The sequence below is a fragment of the Ceratosolen solmsi genome, unplaced genomic scaffold (genome assembly GCF_000503995.2).
Source record: "Ceratosolen solmsi marchali unplaced genomic scaffold, CerSol_1.0 scaffold2, whole genome shotgun sequence".
NCBI classification, from domain to species: domain Eukaryota; kingdom Metazoa; phylum Arthropoda; class Insecta; order Hymenoptera; family Agaonidae; genus Ceratosolen; species Ceratosolen solmsi.
The window spans coordinates 2,170,128-2,176,117 of NW_011948422.1; the positions used below are offsets into that span (position 1 = coordinate 2,170,128).

Genomic DNA, 5,990 nt, shown 5'->3' on the forward strand with positions numbered 1-5,990 from the left:
GTGGCGATGTATTTATCGAAAAATTAAAATCTGCAATCATAAAAGTCTCTTGTGATTAAAAGGAATAAAAATAATTAACAATCATGCAATTACGTTTTCACAAGTAGTACGAAAGAGGCCAGCTTGCTTTAAAAAGTCGTATGATGAAATATATTGATAAATTATGAAAACATTATGAATAATCATAACTCAGCGACGAGCAGTACTGCGTGAAGAAACGATGATAAATTTGACGACGATAAAACTTGTCTAAGAAATTGTAACTCTTTTTCATTTCTTTATCATTGGAACAAAGACTTGGCGAGCACATCCAGTGGCAGTACCGAAAAATGCTCGAGTATTATTTATAATGTGGTTCAATACACTTTTGTCAGGCACGTGAGATTCCGAACGAGGAAAGAAAAGCGGCCGACTCAGCGCGCCGAAACGTGCGGCCAATTTCTGAAAACGCTTCTTTTTCTTTTTATTGCAAACTGCAGAGTCACTCCTAACCTCGTCGTCCCAGGTCTCGCATTAAGCACGAACCGGGAAATATCTGCGCAACGTTGAAATAAAGAACAAACGACGATCGACAAAGAAGGTCTAATAATGACGGAGTTCGGCCAGCAAGTCCATTACCAACTCAAGGGTCCGTGTCAATGTCTTCGACTATACGTAAAAACTACTTTCGGGCGATTTTGTAGAGCCAGCATGTCGGACGTCGTCGCTGCGGTTGTGTAAGTTTGCGCGAAAGCCCGATATTGAAATAAATTTTCATCACGAAGTAAACGGAGAAAAGTTAACCTAACCTTTTTTGTTTCATTATGTTACATACGAGTGGTGGTAACTACGGTTTACGTGTAAATACGTGCGCATATAGAACCATATAGATAACGGGAAAACAGCGCGGAAGAATAGCATTGAAAAAGGTATTAAATAAGGACGTTGTTATTGCTCGAACGCTGCGCAAAACGGTTATGCTAAGTTTATGCACATCTTTCATTCGCCTAAGGCTAATTACGTACCAATTAGATGTCGGGTTAATGTCTTTCTTCTCTCTTACATTGGATTACTCCAATTTCAAATTTAAAATATATCGATTCGGCTGCAGGATTCGTGCCTACTGGTGCGCGCTTGAAAAAAAAAAAGGTCAATAATTTTCAAAGACTGAAAAGAAACAAACAAACAAAAAAAAAAAAAAAAAGTTTTTTTAAAACACATTACCGAGAATGAAAAATAAGCGCCAACGTACCTCACGTTTTTCAATTAAAAACTTTGTTACAGTAATAAATATAATTCTTATAACATGTAAATAATTATAATTCTGTTCCCCTTTCCCTTCCCAAAGTTGGCAAAAGGAGGAACGAAATAAAATAGAGAGAGAGAGAGAGAGAGAGAGAGAGAGATTGAAAAAAAGAAATAAAGAAAAAAAAAAGAAACGATGAAGAAAAAATTACGTAGTGTTTCGAATTTTCGCGTTTGAAAATATTTTGTCAAGAATTAGTCAGCCTTTGCCACCTAACGAGATTAAACAACACGATAAAAGATAAAAGACACATTTATAAGAATTCGCGTATGTACGTGAATAATATAATACTGACTGTATAATAAAAGTGACTTCAATCGTTGATTAATTTTAAATCGATTAAGTTGCAGCCACATCTTAAATACTTGGTGAATACGAAATTGCCAACTAGATCGCGAGTACTGACTTTCCTTTATTTTTATCGTAGTTCCCCGTTCGATAATCTCGGATTTACAGCCGAGGATAATCCGAGCAGCACAATCGGTTACTACTTTTCGGCACATTCTCGCCAATGCCCGAAATTTGTTTGCTACGAGATTCTCCATATATCTCACGCACACGCACGTACACCTTGCGAGCGATCACTCGTCCCTCTGCCCGCCCGCCAGCCCCTCTCACTCGCATACACATGCACACACGCACGCGCACGCACGCACACACTCTCGCTCTCTCTCTCTCTCTCTCTCTTTCTCTCTCTCTCTCGTGAGCGCTCTTTACCTCGTTCGCTCGCTCCCTCTCTCCCTCCCCCTCCCCCTCCCGTCCTCCCTTCACGCCCTCCCTCGCGTACCCCTGACTCGCTGTCTCCATTTGATATCTCGACTTTCTCCGCCACCTGCATGCGTATTGTGCTGCGATGGAGAAAGAAAAAAAAAAAAAAAAAAGAAAAAAAAAAAGAAAAAAAAAAACACAAGAGAGTTTCCACAACCTAACCTATGTGCGTACAATAATGGCTCGAGGATCCTCGGGAGTCAAGAGGGACACGAATAATGTACGCATTAGGCCGGGCATCATAATATCCGGAACACTGGCGGCAGGCACCATCCACAAGGCAAAAATAAAATTTCGTATACGAGAATCGATGAGGAGGTTCTCTTGGCTCGCAAGCAACTCCTCCTGGAGCACGGCCGTCTAACAAGGTGCGCAGCTCGCAGCGGAGCGAGACGAAGACGAGGCGCGACTGAAGGAGAAAGAAAAATGCGTACTCACTGTGTAGCGACCTTGTCTACTTCTACGGTCGTCGTCCACGCTGAAGGAGCTCCTTCGTCCTCGCCGTAGCTGGCGACGCTCTCGTGGTGTTGCTCCTGCTGCGGCTGCTGTTGTTGCTCAGGTAAATCGGACGCGATACGCGTCAGCAGGGGCATCGCGCGGCTCTATCCGTCGCTGCGCCGCACGACGGTCTGTCGATGATCGTGGTGTTGTGGACTCTCGGTTCGCTCTCTCTCTCTCTCTCTCTCTCTCTCTCTCTCACTCTATCACACTCTATCTCACTCTATCTCTCGTCCTCTCTCACACGTACTTCTATATCTATTTCACTCGCGCGTCCAACGGGGATAACAGTATATACTTTGGACTTCTTTCTCTCTCTCTCTCTCTCTCTCTCTCTCTCTCTCTCTGTCCTTCTCGCTCCGTGTCCTCCTTTAACCCTCCCGAGAAGACGTAGCTGCGGAGGGATCGGTGGAAGCGAGCGAGCGCCGGCTTCGAACGCGCCCTCGCCGCGGGGGAAGAGTCGCCGTCTCCTCGGCCGTTAGCACCGGGACCTAGAGCTAGGGGCTAGAGGGTTCCCCCCGTTAAAATCCTGCCTGTCGTTCTCGACCTCGCTCTCGAATCGCCGATGCGTCTGCGCGCGTGTACGCTGCCGAGCCGCCACCACCACCTCCGCGGCCGCCGCCGCCGCCGCCACCGCCGCCGCCGCTGCTACCGCCGCCACTACCGCTATTGCTGCTCTTGCAATTACATATGCACGTATACACTCGAGGTGGTAACGAAGGCGAAGAGGAAGACGAGAAAGAGGATAACGACGACGAGGACGACGTCGTCGATGATCGAAGACGATAGCAACGATAATCTGGGTACTCCACGGGATGAGAGAGAGAGAGAGGAGGACGAGTACCTGGAGTAAGAGGCTCCACGTCACGGGCTCGCTTTTTGATCTCACTAGGCTTGGATGCGCGCGCGTGAACGCGTGTCGTCCCTCAGCACTTGGCAGCGCCGATGGTGATCGCCAGCAGCGCACCGTTGCTCACCGCCATTTTACGTAGTAGCACGGCGATTCTCGAAACGCGCGCGCGCGCACCCACATACGTACGCAAAGCCGACGACTAAACCACTACCGTCTCAATACTTGTACTGCTACTGCTAGTGCTACTGCTACTTTTACTGCTACTATTACAGCTACTACTACGAAGACAATGACAATGACAGTGAAGACGAGATGGAAGATGAGAACGAAGACGAGGACGAGGACGATGACGACGACAACGACGACGAGAACGACGAACACGAAGACGAGAACGGCATCGGGTAATGGAGGCTCACCAATGCTGTACACTCCGAACCTCTGTGTACGCAAGCATATAGATACAGCGGAGACAGGATAGGAAGCGCGCTCGGATTTACGTTTAAGCTGGCTATCCTTTACCGTCGTCTACCTAACATCTTGACCGCAAGGTTTTTGTATGCGCGCGTTGCTAGTGCGACGAGAGAGTTCAAGCAGATCAGAGCTGAGCAATGAGAGCGCGCGCGCGCGAGAGGGAGAGAGAGAGAGAGAGAGAGAGAGAGAGAGTTAGAACGAGAGCGGGAGATGAGAAAAACGCGCGATCGTTCCCTTTCGCTCGCTCTTAGAAGGGAGGCGAGAGTCGCCGAGAGGAAAAGCTTCTCGAAGGCTCCGTGAGCGAGATTTCGCAGAGACCTCCGTGCGCGTGTGCGCGCGCCTATATACGTACATTATTTGTTCACGTTCGCCCTCGCTTTAGCGACGAAACATTTGTATGGATGCGATTTTTCTTACACGTCTTTCGTCACGCCATTCCTTCGTGCGCTACGTGAAACTCCGACTCGCGACGCGTTATATTATTAGGCTTTCAGTGTATGCTGAGGTAGAGCAGACAAAGACAAAGCGAGACGCGAACGGTGAGATGGATTTTCGATCGGTAACCGCGAAGTCTCCCTCCGTCACCTCCTCCTCCCGCTCCCCTCTCCATCCCCCTCCCCATCCCCCCTCATCCCGTCTAAACAACATTTTGCGAGATCGCGGATGCGGAGGAGTCGGTAGCTAACTTACTCGTACTTTCGTCCCTTGTCTTTGAAAATGCGAGGGTGCAGGCGGCCAAGATTCGCTCGTACGTCGAGGAAAGCTGCGGTAGTATAGGAGGAGAACGTAGTGCGATACGTGACGATCGTTCGGATTTATATTATAGGAAAGGGGATTACGGTGTGGATGATACCGGCCCTTGTACTAATCGAGTACAAAAGAAAAAAATTCAAGCGCTTTAAATATTTAATTATGCTTGCTACAACAATATGAGCCTAAATGTAGGTAGTTGGTTAGTTCAGTTGGCTTGTTGGCTTAGAGCGACGGTTTTTCAGTTCATTTAAGCAAAAGGCAAAAATTTGAGAAGAACCGAGAACTAACGGCGAGATCTCTATGGTATTACCGACTCGGATGTAAACGCAGCTCTCGATGCGTCAAGTTGGTATTAAATTTGCCATCGTATTTGAGGTTAACTTCACATGTGCAACAAAGAGAGATGTACGGCGGAGAATGGCAAAATGACTCGTACATTTATTCTTCCTCTTCCTTTTCTTTTCCCCCTTTAACATTGTTTTTTTTTTTTTTGTTTTTGTTTTTTTTTTTGTTTTTTTTTATAGTTTGTTCGCGAGGAAATAAATGGCTAAATAAGTGTATTGTTTGAATGCTTATATTGCTGATAATTTTCGTAAAGGTAGAAGACGATGAGCACCTTCGCCACTGATAGATTGTAATTGAAGTTGCTCTAGTCGTTATAATGATCGATTAATCATGAGATAACATACAGACGATTATTTATATGATGAAGCATTTAGTTAATATAGGCTTGTCATAACGAGTACGTGTGCTTCTTGGCTCGTAGCGTTAGATTACAAGACGACGACTATCTCCACTCCAAATACCGTCTTTGTGGAAATTGGAGCGAAGGCTACACGCCGGCAAAACATATAAGCAGAGTCGTATTGTAACTAACAATGCCTGTTGATTCACTTAATAAAAGATATTCCAAAAATGGATCACGCTACCGCCAGATGGCGAAACTTAGTATCGTATTCATGCGACTAAAATTAGATTTCCAATTTAAGCAGAATTTGAATTTTAATTGTCGAGTGACAATTCCCAATGTCTCAATTCGATGAGTATATATACTGATGCACAACACGATGTGACACTTTAAAATACTATATTTGCAGTTGTATCGCGGCAATACTACGTATCATAATCGTAAAGTTCATATGGAATTTTATTGTGAATCAAAAGAATAAAAAATCGATGTTATTCGAGACGTTATTCGATATGTATTAAAGGCCTGGTTCTCAAGATCTGTTTTTTTTTTTTTTGATTTTATTTTTTTTTTTGATTTAGCGCTTACTCTAATCTATTTTCGCAGATGGAAGCAAACGATCCGCGACGAAAAGGTCGTTTTCTTAATTTTGTAGACAACAAAAAAAGAAAAAA

At 45.1% G+C, this 5,990-nt stretch overlaps 1 protein-coding gene across 1 annotated transcript in view; it reads left to right on the forward strand.

Moving 5' to 3' along the window:
* Positions 1-2,232: 2,232 nt before the first annotated feature.
* Positions 2,233-5,990, forward strand: part of Usp1 (ubiquitin specific protease 1) — a 19,283-nt gene continuing 15,525 nt past the window's right edge. Inside the window, exon 1 of the mRNA XM_011499036.1 lies at positions 2,233-2,421. The gene's annotated coding sequence lies outside the window, so the exon portion shown is untranslated. The remainder of the gene's footprint in view (positions 2,422-5,990) is intronic.